This window comes from Leiobunum rupestre, chromosome 1, assembly GCF_980474605.1.
Source record: "Leiobunum rupestre chromosome 1, qqLeiRupe1.1.hap1, whole genome shotgun sequence".
Lineage (NCBI taxonomy): Eukaryota > Metazoa > Arthropoda > Arachnida > Opiliones > Sclerosomatidae > Leiobunum > Leiobunum rupestre.
The window spans coordinates 6,957,652-6,970,787 of record NC_143384.1 but is presented as its reverse complement, the minus strand read 5'-3'; the positions used below and the strand labels follow the sequence as shown (position 1 = coordinate 6,970,787).

General features: G+C 34.2%; 1 pseudogene; it reads right to left on the bottom strand.

Annotated features, from left to right (window-relative positions):
* Positions 1–10,951: 10,951 nt before the first annotated feature.
* Positions 10,952–11,834, bottom strand: LOC149960519 (uncharacterized; annotated as a pseudogene).
* Positions 11,835–13,136: the final 1,302 nt, after the last annotated feature.

The window sequence follows — 13,136 nt, the reverse complement described above, 5'->3', positions numbered from 1 at the left end:
TCTTTCATTTTTCTGCATTATTACGTATGTACAACGTTCGTTTACGTGCTTTCATACAAAGAAAATCGTGGAAATTTCATCAGTCTCATCTTCACCAACTTATCACTCGTCATTATGCTGTACTACTATTTGTATCGATATCGAAGTGTACATAGGGTGTTTCGCGACCTGATGGAGCATCTGAATCAACTTGACCCGCCACGGTACTCGCTGTACGTTCGACGTTGCAAGATATGTATAGCTGTAGCTTTTTTTCACGTCATTTGCATCGCAATGTTCGGTTACTACAGCGCAAGCAAGAACACTCAATTTCTGATGCAGTTGGTTAAATTAGATTACTATTGTTTCGATTGCAACTACGCATCACCAACGTTACATCGATCTATGTTGATTTTATCGTTCATCACGTATCCAGTGGCTGTTTTGGGAATCAATTTCTTTCTGTCATCAATGTACTGCTTGATGTCCGCCAGTTTGACTGCAATCGGACAGGACATTGTGGAACGCGTTAAAAGCATGCGTTACGATAACCAATCAAATACGGAGAATCTACATTATGTCACGAGTAATTTCAATTTGTTCGCTCAGAAAGTAGACAACGTTAACGACATTACTCAGACCGTCATATTTTTATGGTACGGCAGCACGTTATTAGGCTCGTGCAACAGCTTAATGTATTTTGTGATGGTTGCCTCGTCCTTGGACACTTCTTTGTTGTGTTACAACTTGATGATTCATTATAAGGATTTGATAAACATCTTGGTGGTTACTTTCATGGCTTCCAAGGTACACAAGATTTCCGAAACGTGTCTGAATAAGTTGGCCCAATTGGACAACAACGTTGGCGGACTTAGTTTCGAATGTGCCCAGCTGTTGTTTACCCAAATTGCGTCAAGGAAAATAAGCCTAAATATTGGAGGCTGCTTCCCTATTTCCAATCATTTGTTTTTATCTTTTCTGGGTTTAAGTGTAACATATAGCGTTGTTTTTATGCAGTTTAATCCACAAGTAATCAATATCTTGTCTGGATTAAACATCGGAAATAATTCTGTACCATTGTGAATGTTAAATAAAATTGGAAAGTTTCAATTTCAGATATTTTAATACTTAGGGATATTGGCGTGTGATTCAATCTCGTTGGACGACGTAAGGTTTAGGGAATCAATAAGATTCCGGGCTGATATGATTTGTTTTAGGGGGAAGGAGCTTACTCTTTGAACGTATGGTGGATTAAAAACCAAGCTAAGAATCCTTTCAACATGGTAATTCTAAATATAAATAAATAATCTTGCGTTAAACCTTTTTCCACTTTCTATAAACTTTGCATAATGCTATTTCCACAAAATCTTTTACCATGTTATACACCAAAAATGAGAGTAGCAACGGTTGAGGTAAAATATAATAATGTGAAATATATAATTAAAAAAGTCTAAGTTTATTACGGAATGCTAATGAGGGGATTGGATTTAATTAAAATTTATTTATAAAACTAAAATTAGATACAAACATTATAAAGCATCAACGTCCGACACTACGTTTCGGGTCTTACAAGATCCTTTGTCAAGTGTAAAGGTTATAGGTCAAACATGCTTATTTATAAACTACTAAACTAGGTATAATGACGTCATATTTATACTATAATAAGAGATATTATATATTTTTAGGTAAATGTAGTTGACGGGGCGATGAGACAATTTTCAATATCCCAAATCGGGGAAATTTCGCCATCTTTGTCTAAATTTAGGTTAACGAATTTTTTAATAAGAATTTTTTCTGCGAATTTACGTTTAAAATGATGTTTTTCTGTATGGAGGATTTTTTATTATTAAATATATAGTTAATTCTTATTTTTTGGCTTTTGCAGAACTTACAAAATATTGCTAGTTAAAGATATTTCATATTTTAAATTGAAATTTAACACGTTCACCGTCTTAAGATTGAACAAACATATGTTAAAATATGAAAAGATATAAAGCTACATTATGTTTATAGGCAGATATTGCACATTAGGTATTTTTTAAAATTTAAGAGTAGTTTTCTTTGCCATGCTGCTACGATAGGGGGTGATACTTTACGAGGTATTTTGGTGTAGTACAAAAAAGCATTTAAAGTGTTTTCTTTGCAGTCACCATTTGTTTTAAATCCTTTTTATTTTTATTTTCATTTTGGAGAATCTACTAATATTTCATATTAGTGTCTATTAAAACGATAATTTTAGTTTTGGACTACTTGCCACTTCAGAATCTTTCACAAGTATCAAACACTTTTTTCTCGATTTTGTAAAAGTAAATGGTTGGCCAACGAATGAATTATACAGAATGGCCAACAGAAGAAACTATGGATAAAATGATGGAACATTGCGAAGCAGAATATGGATTTCCGGAGACTGATGTAGGCGCCGTGCGCGATTGCCATATAGACATAAAGGAGCCTGTGAATCACCAAAATTCCTACTACAACTTCTATATTATTGCAAGGTCCGTTATTTTGTAGACCTAATTGTAATAAAACTATTTAGTAAAATATAAAGGACCAAGGGCAAGCTTACAGTATTATAACTGACGAAAGGATCATGAAACGATTTCTTAAATGACGGAAATCGCGTTTCAAAATAATAAATGGTTGTTTTGTAATATTTTTTAAGTTTGGACTTATAAATTTGTGTTCGTTGCCATGGTAACGAGTATAGGTCAGCCATGACATTAAGACGCCCTTGGTGGTCACGTTTCATGTGTAGTGGTTAGCAGATATCATATGTAGTATAGGAAATGCGCATAGACAGTACTTATTAACTTCATTTATTTTGAATGACACTAAATAATATTGCTATCAGCCGATTCTCAAATAACTTAAGCAAATGATACATCAAATATCATATTATCAGTATTTAAAGTTTATACGGGCTCAAATGCAGCACAGATAGTTTAACTGGAAAACTATCTGAATCATTGTAAACCAAACGGCAGAAGGTGACCAAGTTTAAGATTTAAAATTTTTCGCCGAATTTTTACTTACGAAATTGGTTTTTTGGTTTTTTCATAAGATTATATCAGGCGTTCGGAATTGCTTTGCAAGAACATTTTTCTAAAAGAGTTAGAATTGCTAAATTTTTAAGGTATTATTTTTAATATGGGAACGCTTTGCATTAAATGTTTTTTAACTAATTAATTTTTGGCGGGAAAATGCTAGAAGTAAACCTACAATGAGAAAGTTGTAGAGAATTATCCAAAATGTACTATAAATTTGTATGAAAAAAGACAAATTTTTCATGGGGATACGAGTTGATTTACTCGGCTCTAAGATTGCCGACGCTCGTACCAGGGTGAATCAATATCTTCCAGGGGGTTTCCTACTCTGGGCCTGCGCTAGGGCAAGGCGAGCGAGGCGATCGCCTAGGGCTCCCCGCAGTGGGTCCCTGAAAATGATGCTATGCTATTGCGTACTAGGAGCTGCGGGGCCCCTGAAAGCACTGCTAAGCTATCGCGTTTAAGGAAGTACGAAGCGTGTGTATAATTTTAGAGGGTGGAATGTTTTTATTGTATAGGATTTATAAGACTTTTTCAATCAAATAAATCGAAAGCCGGTTTTAGTAGCTTTCTACGTCGGTTTAGCTCCCAGTTTCGCAATGGTCAAGAAACCGAGTCAATTGCCAATTTGCTTAAGTAATTAGCCCAAGTAAGTCACATTTAACACTATACCTAAATAATTTATCATAACAAATCAACAGATGCCTATTGTAAATTGTTCCTTGCCTATAAATTGTTTTATTAAAAAGCGTAACACAGTGCTTACAATTGAAATACATTTAAGCCTTGTATCATCAAGGCGAAATTGCTAAGATTGTGTACAGATATTTTCAATAATCCGGGGTACACGAAGGCAACATTGTGTTTAGACAATACTCCGATACGGAAGGGTGTATTAGTTTTGTTCCAACTCTTTTTTGTTTCGTCTTGTACCCTGTTTTATCCAATATGTTATACATTTAAAAAATATTTTGGAACCGTTCTCGTTTTCGGTAGGCAATATTGTGTTTAGACAATACTCCAATACGAAAGGGGTATATTAGAGTTGTTCGAACTCTTTGTTTCGTCTTGTACCCTGTTTTATCCATTATGTTGTAAATGTATAAACTATTTTGTAGCCGTATTCGTTTTCGTTTGCCGGGATACACGAAGACAAAGTTCTGTTTAAATAACGCTTGCAGCTTTACTCGCCGCTTTTGACTTCTTGTTCTATAAGTAAGTTTTGAAAAATTAACCCCAAAACGAGTTCGCAATTTTGGAAGGAAATATATAAGTGGCTATGAAAAGAGAAAATTCAAATTAACCAAAGACAACCAAATTAAGGCATTAAAAGGGTCTCTCGACAAATTTGTAGTTGTACAAAAAGGCAAGGAATCATCAGCCGAAGAAGATCGACATGATACGAGTTCTGAAAGCAACACAGATATTGATAATGATAATATTGGGATAGAAGATCAAAATATATCAGCTGAAGAAGTTCAAGATGATAAGCCTTCTACTAAACACACAGGGTCAGAATGTGCTATTGATAATGTTGTTCAACAATTTCGAAAACCAAATTTTTTAGAAATACATGATTGCAACAATTCAACAATAGAGTAAGAGTGTGATTTGGATGTTGATGATATTGCCGATTCGTCCCAGTTAAAGGAAAAAAAAGAAATGATCGACATGATAAATTATTGTGATCCAGCTACCTGGCCGGAACATTTAAACAAAGACATCCCTACTTCAATTGTTTGCAAAGCGCCTAAAGAAACTGAGGAATTTAACTTTCCAATAAATGTGAATAGGCATAAAGTTTCTTTTATCAACAGCAAGAGACATATGCCAAATGGAGAATTTGTTCATCACAAATGGCTTGTATATTCTGAATCTAAAAACAGAATATATGGTTTATGTTGCAATTCCGTATCTGCTATTGGATCAAATGTATTTTGTGATTGGAAAAATGCCAGTGCGCGACTGTCTGATCATGAGAAATCAAAGGATCGTATGAAATCTACTAGGGAATGGTGCGGGCTGGAAAACAGGCTAGCAAAAGAAAACACAATTGACAAACCAAATCAGAATTTAATATACAGTGAAAAGGCTCGTTAGCACAGTGTATTTGAGCGAGTCATAGCAATTGTTCAATTTCTTACTGAACATAATATGGCTTTTCGCGGGTCTGTAGACCAACTACATTAGGTTAATAATGGAATTTTTTTAGGTCTCGTAGAATTTCTGGGGAAATTTGATCCCGTTATGCAAGAGCATGTTCGTAGAATACAAAGTAATAAAATCCATGTTCACTATTTGGGAAAAGAAATTCAGAACGAAATTACATTGTTGATGGGAAATGAAGTGAGGAAAACATTTGTAGAACGAGTGAAATTAGCGAAATATTTCTCAATAATTCTTGATTGCACTCCGGACGAAAGTCACCAAGAACAGATGTCATTGACAATTCGATTTGTAAGCCCATTAAATGAACATACTGAAGTAATTCATGAGAACTGCATAAATTTCATAGAAGTTGAAGAAAGTACTGGAAAATACTAGCTGGAGGTATTGTTATTCGAATTGAAACGATTAGGTTTAGATGTTGCAGATATTCGGGGACAAGTCTACGACAACGCGTCTAATATGAAGGGGCACAAGTCCGATGTACAAGCACGCCTTTTACAAGTAAATCCCAGAGGTATTTTACCCCTTGCACATGTTATAGCTACAGCTTGCTTCTATGTGATATGGCGAAAACCTGCCCTGAACCAATGACGTTGTTCGGTGTGATACAGGACCTTAGCGCTATAAACTGATAAGCTACTGCCTGGGTAGCTACACGTGTGCAGCTACGCACAATCAGCTACAGAGTAATTAACTGTTACTGGCTCGAACTGCTACAAGTGCGGATAGTTGCGGCAAAAATAAGCATGAACGCATTTCCACCTTAAATCAACTTTATTAATTTTTTATTATAAATTAATTATTAGTTTGCAAATGGCGTTAACACATTCTGTTCTAAACATGAAACGAAATGTTTAAGGCATACCAGTCAAATAGTAGGTTAATTTTGTTTAAGTTTTTTGGTGCGACATATTATTTTAGTTTAATTATATCAGCTAATCAAAAAATCTCAGTCGATCTAACCACTGCTATTACCAGCATGGAAAAAACTTGCAAATGGTTGAAGTCCTACTGATATAGTGGTCTTAAAACTGCAATAACAATTGCAAAGGAAATAGCCACGGACTTAGAAGTGACGAGATTGCTCAAAAGAAAAAAAAACAATTTACCTATGAAGGGGATGATGAAGTAATTGTTGACGCTCGAGAAAAAATAATCGTTAATTAATTCAACTAGATAGTTGATATGGCAATGATGTCGATGGATAGTCTCTTTGAACAACCCCGAATTCATCATCAGAGCAAGAAGTTTTTCTAAGCTTAAACTGATTAAGCCCAACACCCGATCATCTATGCTACAAGAACGTTTCACAAATGTAACAATTTTGTCAATTGAGAATGCTTTTGCGAACTCTTTGGACTATTCTGAATTCATTTCAGATTTTGCATCTATTAAACCTCGCCAGATTTTACTGTGACGTAAAATATTTAAAAAATAAAAAAGTGAGTTTAATTAAAATAAATTAAATTAATACTAGATTTCTTTTAATTTTATCCATTTAGTATCGACAAGAATGTAATAATACTAATAATACTAATACTAATGTATATATACTCACCGCAAGTCGCGATTCTTCCTAAATATAAATAAATACATACTTGGTATTGATAATACAATAGTAATCGTCTATTCAAACCTATTATTGAAAATGGAACAGGAGCGTAGGAAAAATTTGAAGGGGGGCCTAGGACCCCGCACGCCCTAACGGCGGTTCTGTTCCTACTCTTATGAGAAACATTTAAAAAAAATTGCCAAATTGGCGATTTCGACCTGTATTTAATATACCAAATCACTTCGCCTCGAAAACTATATTTTAGTTTTGACTAATGTTTTTTTTTAATAAGGAAATAAATCAGTAAAGCTCATTAGAAAATGCACTTTAAAATAAACATTAAGATGGAGCTGACGCGTGGCACTGGGCAATATTCCGATTGAGTTTCCGATGTAAGAGACACACAAATTTATATTACTTATATAAGTTTAAGCTCTTCTCTGTTTAGATATTGAGTAACCTAACGTCTCACCTCATTACAAACTTATTGAACGATTTCGTATACAAATTTAATTTGCTTCCTGAGGACAAACTTAAAGCAAATCTTAAAATCCCATTTTGAGAAAATTAAATTTTCAGTTTTATATTCATAAAAATTTCAATAATAGTCTAACATTGGAAATTTGAGTCTAATGTAAAAAAAAATTTTGAATTCTTATTTGAAATTAATTTCAAGAGTTATGAATCTCGACTTGCTTGCTTGTTCATGTGAACATTTTTGGCCGTATTTTGGCTCAGTTCAGTTCAGCTCAAAGTTATTTTAATTTTAATTAAAAATAACCTATTTAAATAAGGAATGATTCTGAAGAAAATAATTGTGAACCTTTACCTGAGTCCAAAAGAGTCACAGAAATACATTACAGTAGAAAGAAAAAAGAATAATGCTATGGATATCTGGAGGTCGACCTATCGCAATTGGTGGCTGTCATACTTCCGCCACGGAGTCTTTTTCCTAATCCTTAGTATCCCCGGTTGGCATGACCTTCATTTATGACTTACAGAGAGGAATAGATTTAATTGTAGATATGTGTGTGTGTGTAAAAGACAAGGAACTAAACACTTCATAAAAATTTGAACCCCTATTACAAGCATATTAAACTAAGGTTTGTAGGAGAAAAAGTACAAAGGAAAAAATGTTAAGATTTTTTAACTAGGAAATTTCTTAATTTTACCTTAAAACCTCGGTATTTTTCAGATATTATTCAGTTTCTCTAAAATAGCCCGATGGACACCCTAGTTATAAAAACTCTATGTTGACGGATTTATGTTTACCAAAAAATATGTAGGAAAAACCCAAGTAACATATCATTGTGTCAAACGTGCGTCTGATAGTTGCCCCGCTACAACAAAACTAATTTGAACAACCCTTCGGAGGTAAGACACCATAGCCACGATAGCAGTAGTCAAAATGTTGCCGTTGCTGAAGCAAGACAAATAATGAAACGAATAGCTGAATCGACTTTGGTCAAACCTAATCAAATCCTTGCAGCAGTTGTCAACACTTAACGAGATGAAGTGCGTTCAATGCTTCCTAGTTCTGATTCGTGCCGAAGACATCTTCGTTATGTACATTCAAAAAACCGACCTAAGGATCCTGTTTGCATTGAGGACCTCGTTTTGCCAGACGAATACACAAAGACAGCTGAACCTAATCCAAGCCATTCTTGCTTTACGACAATTGCCAAAATTCCACTTAACGTCTCATTATATTTGCCACTAAAGTAGGATTCAAAACCTCGCATCATCATATACATGGTTTATAGACGGTACTTTTGGAGTAGTTCCGCACATCTTCAATCAACTGTACGTTATACACGGTGAAGTTGGAAAAAGTCACGTTCCATTCGTTTTCGCGTTAATGAAAAGGAGGACGCAGTCTTGCTATGAAGAATTGTTTAACGTAATACTCGACAATTGGGATGCAAATCCAGCCTACATTACCGTTGACTTTGAGACGGCCGTTCAGCAAGCTATAAATAACATTTTCGGAAAAAGTCAAATTCGTGGTTGTTTCTACCACTTGACTCAATCCACCTTGCGAAAAATACAGAATTCGGATTTGTCTCAATTGTATAAGGAAGATGAATTCATACGTGTCTTCTGCGGAGAACTTGACACTCTAGCATTATTACCGATCAACCTCGTAGGTGAAGGGATGAAATATTTAAGAAGCTGTGTGCCACCACTATTGGAAGAGGTTTTAGAGTATTATGATAATAGGTACGTCTCAGGGCAGCATTTTGATTTTAAATCATTTAGCCAATCAAAATGAAGTTTCCACCGTGAGTTTTAACACATTATTTCATTAAGCCTAAATTTAAATTTACCGCGCGCTGTTTCGTCTCTATTCAGTTTACGTTTTTATTTCGTTATGTAAAGGTATTTAAATTGCCATCGGGTCAAAGATCGAGACGACTGCTTTTAAACGCGCGTTTGCCGAGGAATCTTAAATATTTCGAATCTTTAATCCCTCGCTTAAATCTTTTTAAAATAAAATCTACAAAGGTAACTGAATTTCCGATACCATTTGTTTTAAAGGAGTGGAATATATTAATAATAGGAAAATATTAACAGGTCATGTTTCCCTGGACGCCTGGGAAAATTAGGATTTTGATTGAATATATTCAGAATAATTCCTTTTTGTATAATACCAAAGATGAATTATACAAGGATAAAGAAAAACGAGAACTTAAGTTTCGTGAGGTTGCGGAAATCATTGGATGTTCAGGTACAGTTTATTAAATGTTACATGATAAGAGGTTCATTATTTAAATGTTATCGAAGGATTGTGTTTTGTCAATTTTCATAGACGCTTTCTATAATCCCCTGGCAATAATTTATATATTTTTCCCAGTTTATGATGCAAAAGACAAATGTCAGAAGTTGCGAACCTATTATAACAAGGAGCACTCGAAGGCTATTTCAAAATCTAGTGGAATGGGAACGGGTCAAGTTTATACTCCAAAGTGGGAATTTTATACATCCATGATGTTTTTAAGTTCGAGTTTGGAGACTGCACCCTCCACATCAAATCTGGATTTCGAATTAGATGGAAAAGTATATAAATTTATTAAGAGAATCACTACTACATCGTAGATGAAACTAAATCACAACCATTAAAACTTAACTTAGGTATACACCATAAATGAGGAGCCAAATATTGACCTATTTCAAGAACTAGTAGAATCTGAAGAAGAATCTGTGTTCCAGACAATTTACTACTACCGAAGAGGAAGAAAATTGGATGCAATCGTTCTAAAAAATCTGAACCATCAGCAACAGACAAAAAGAATGAACTTATTGAAAGCTGCATTAATTTGCTTAAGGTTCCAGTCTCTGCAAATGACAAAGTTCAAAGTGCCGATGAATTGTTTGGATTGCACTTAGCCCACATGATTGCTCCCCTTTCACCTAAAAGCAAGGATGTTAAAATAAAAGTAATGGAAGTAGTTTTCAATACTGTGCACAAGGAACCCTTCAAGAATTAAAAATTGTTTATCTTATTTATGGGCTTTAAAAATGGTTCCAATGTAAATGCCATGAACATATTTATAACAAAAATCATAAAATATATATTTATTCAAACAAAACTAACAAACAATAAACCAACTAACAAAACAAACTTATTTTAATAAAGTTAAAGTTTAAAATTGTGCAAAGTTTTCTTGACCTTCCAAAGCCCTTTCTCCTTGGAAATATATTTTTAAGTTTTCTCTGGTTTCTCGAGATTTTTGAGTCCTGTGAACTCCAAACTTGTTTAATGGCTGGAGGTTTTTGTTCGAAACAATTGTTTTTTTCTAGAAGTGTAGTTAGCTACATTGGCTTCAAAAAAGTTATTCAAGACACACGCTGCAAGAACTATTGTCACTACATTATCTGGTAGAGCTTAGATTGGTTTGAGAAAAAACCGAAACTGTTTGCTTAACATGCCGAAAACGTTTTCTGACACACGTCTTGCCCGAGAATTTCTAAAATTTAATATTGTTGCCTAAAATCAACTGAATTATTTCCACAAATGAATTAACAGCTACCCTTTGTTGTGGATTGAATTTTCTAAAGATATTTATCTTAGCGCATATGGGCAAATGAGGTACGGTTTCATAGGAAAACCTTCATCACCAACGATTACATAGTTAGTTGGTTGCGTTTCGCCTAGTTCAAAGATAAATTATAAAAAAAATTACTTAATTTCAATACCTAGTAGCTACCTGGTAATGCATTGGGTTTTGGGAGATTCATCTCTTTCCGTTCTACCATTTGTTCCAACATCAAGAAAAATAGCCTAATTTATTGTAACGGTTAATTTAAATTGTCATGATCTAATTACCTGAAGGTCCGAGTCAACCAAAGCCAATAATACCAAACTGAAATCACCCTTGTAATTGTAATAAGAAGACCCCGAATTTGGAGGCGGATAAACTGCCACGTGTTTTCCATCTAGAGCTCCTATGCAACGTGGGTGTTGCCACTGTTCTTCAAAACCTTTGGCAACATTTAACCATTCAGATGAACTTTTAGGCATTTTTATATAACTAAAGAGAAATTTCTAAACATCAATCACTTAAATTTGAACTTCTTATGTTAAAAACATACTCTTTATGTAAAGATTCAAAAAGAGCCTTCCATGTTTCATACACAATACCGTGAATGGTGCTAATACCTAGTCTAAACTGAAAATGAAGAGATGTGAAGCTCTCACCTAAAAAACCAAATCATAAGTTAAGAAAATGTTAATGACTCTAGTTATAACCTACCTGATGCCAAAAACCTTAGTGTGACATTCAGTCTTTCTTCGGCACTAATTGATTATCTCATTACGGTGTCGTTTTTGTCAATATAGATATTAACTTCACCAAGTAAAGTAACAAAACAATCCTCGTCCATTCTCAAATATCTCCTATAACTTTTTTGTCTTCTAATTTCAATTCTCTTATTAAATTTTCTAACGCTCCTTGCTTTTTCCTACGAGCCAACCAAGGCTTAACCCAAAACTGCCTTTTAGATTTTGTATAAATTTCTTCATCATCTTCATCACCTAGCAAAACTGCTAAAATCAAACCAGTGGCCGCCTTACGTTTTAATGACATTTTGTTTAAATAATATTATTCAAATATTAAATCCTCCCTTTGCATAAAAATTAAAATAACAAGTGACAAATTTTGGAGACAATGGAGATATAAATAAGTTGTCTGCTATGTTTTGCTTCGGGAAAGAATATCGAAACATTACGTCATCTGTATTTTTATTGGCTCGTAAAAAGATGGATAGAAAAAGTTGGCGGTAAAAGTTGGAACGTGTGAAAGGGAGGGTTTTCACCCAACTTTTGAGTCCAAAAGATGATCAAGTTGGATCAACTTATTGACTCATCTAGTTGAGTCAAAAAGTTGGCCCGTGTGAAAAGGCCTTTAGCCACGCTTACGAACCAAGCACCGTCTAACAATATATCGGAAGGTTGGAACAAATGCTCTGATAGAAATTTGGCTGTCCCATGGCAAAACCTTTTAACCACCACGATCGTAGTTTTGAGATATTTGACTTTTTCAAAACCTAAGTTATAAGATTTTAACGTGGTTTTTAATGCGAAAATTATAAAATCCAAAACCATTTTTTAAGTCATAAATAGTTCAATATTTATGACTTTTACCTGAAACTTGTACAGTACTTTTGTACATGCCTTAGTAAAACTGATGCGTAAAAATCTAATTTTTCAAAAATTTGGTGGTTATAAGGTTTTGCCATGGGGCAGCCGAATTATTCAACAATAAGAAGCACGTGTGCACACGATAATACTAAATGAGCCTAAAGGTGTTCGTATCAAAAAACTTCAAAAAGGGGTAAATTGTGATCTACAACGTTTATGGACCGCCCCGTATATAACATATTTCTGATTTGACAAATATTTCCATAACTATTAGCGAAATACTCATTTAAAGGGACTTTATGGTGATGGCGTAACTCTATTCAAAATACACCATTCGCTCGCCACTCATTTGTCAAAACCAGATAAAATTAATTTTGTTTTAGATATAATACAGTTATTTAATATTAGAAAAAAATCTTTTTAAGATGTTTTTACTGTTTAGTTACACCCGCAACAAGAAAATATACGAAAATATTTTATTTGTAAAAGTTATTTAAAAAATATAACTTATGCGTTGCTTTTATCGATATGCTTAGTTCCAATAGTACGTTCGAAGGCCATACCCGTTTACCATAGATGTTGGTACCCTGAGCTGCAAACTACTGCGAGGAACGAACGCTGACGCTCTATTTATGTTATGCTCATACATAAGTATTCCCTTAAACCAAATTATCTACTAAAGTTATGTTTCAGTACTAACTAGCCGAGGGGCTAGTTACTTTACTATCCAGGTGTACAAATCGTAGAT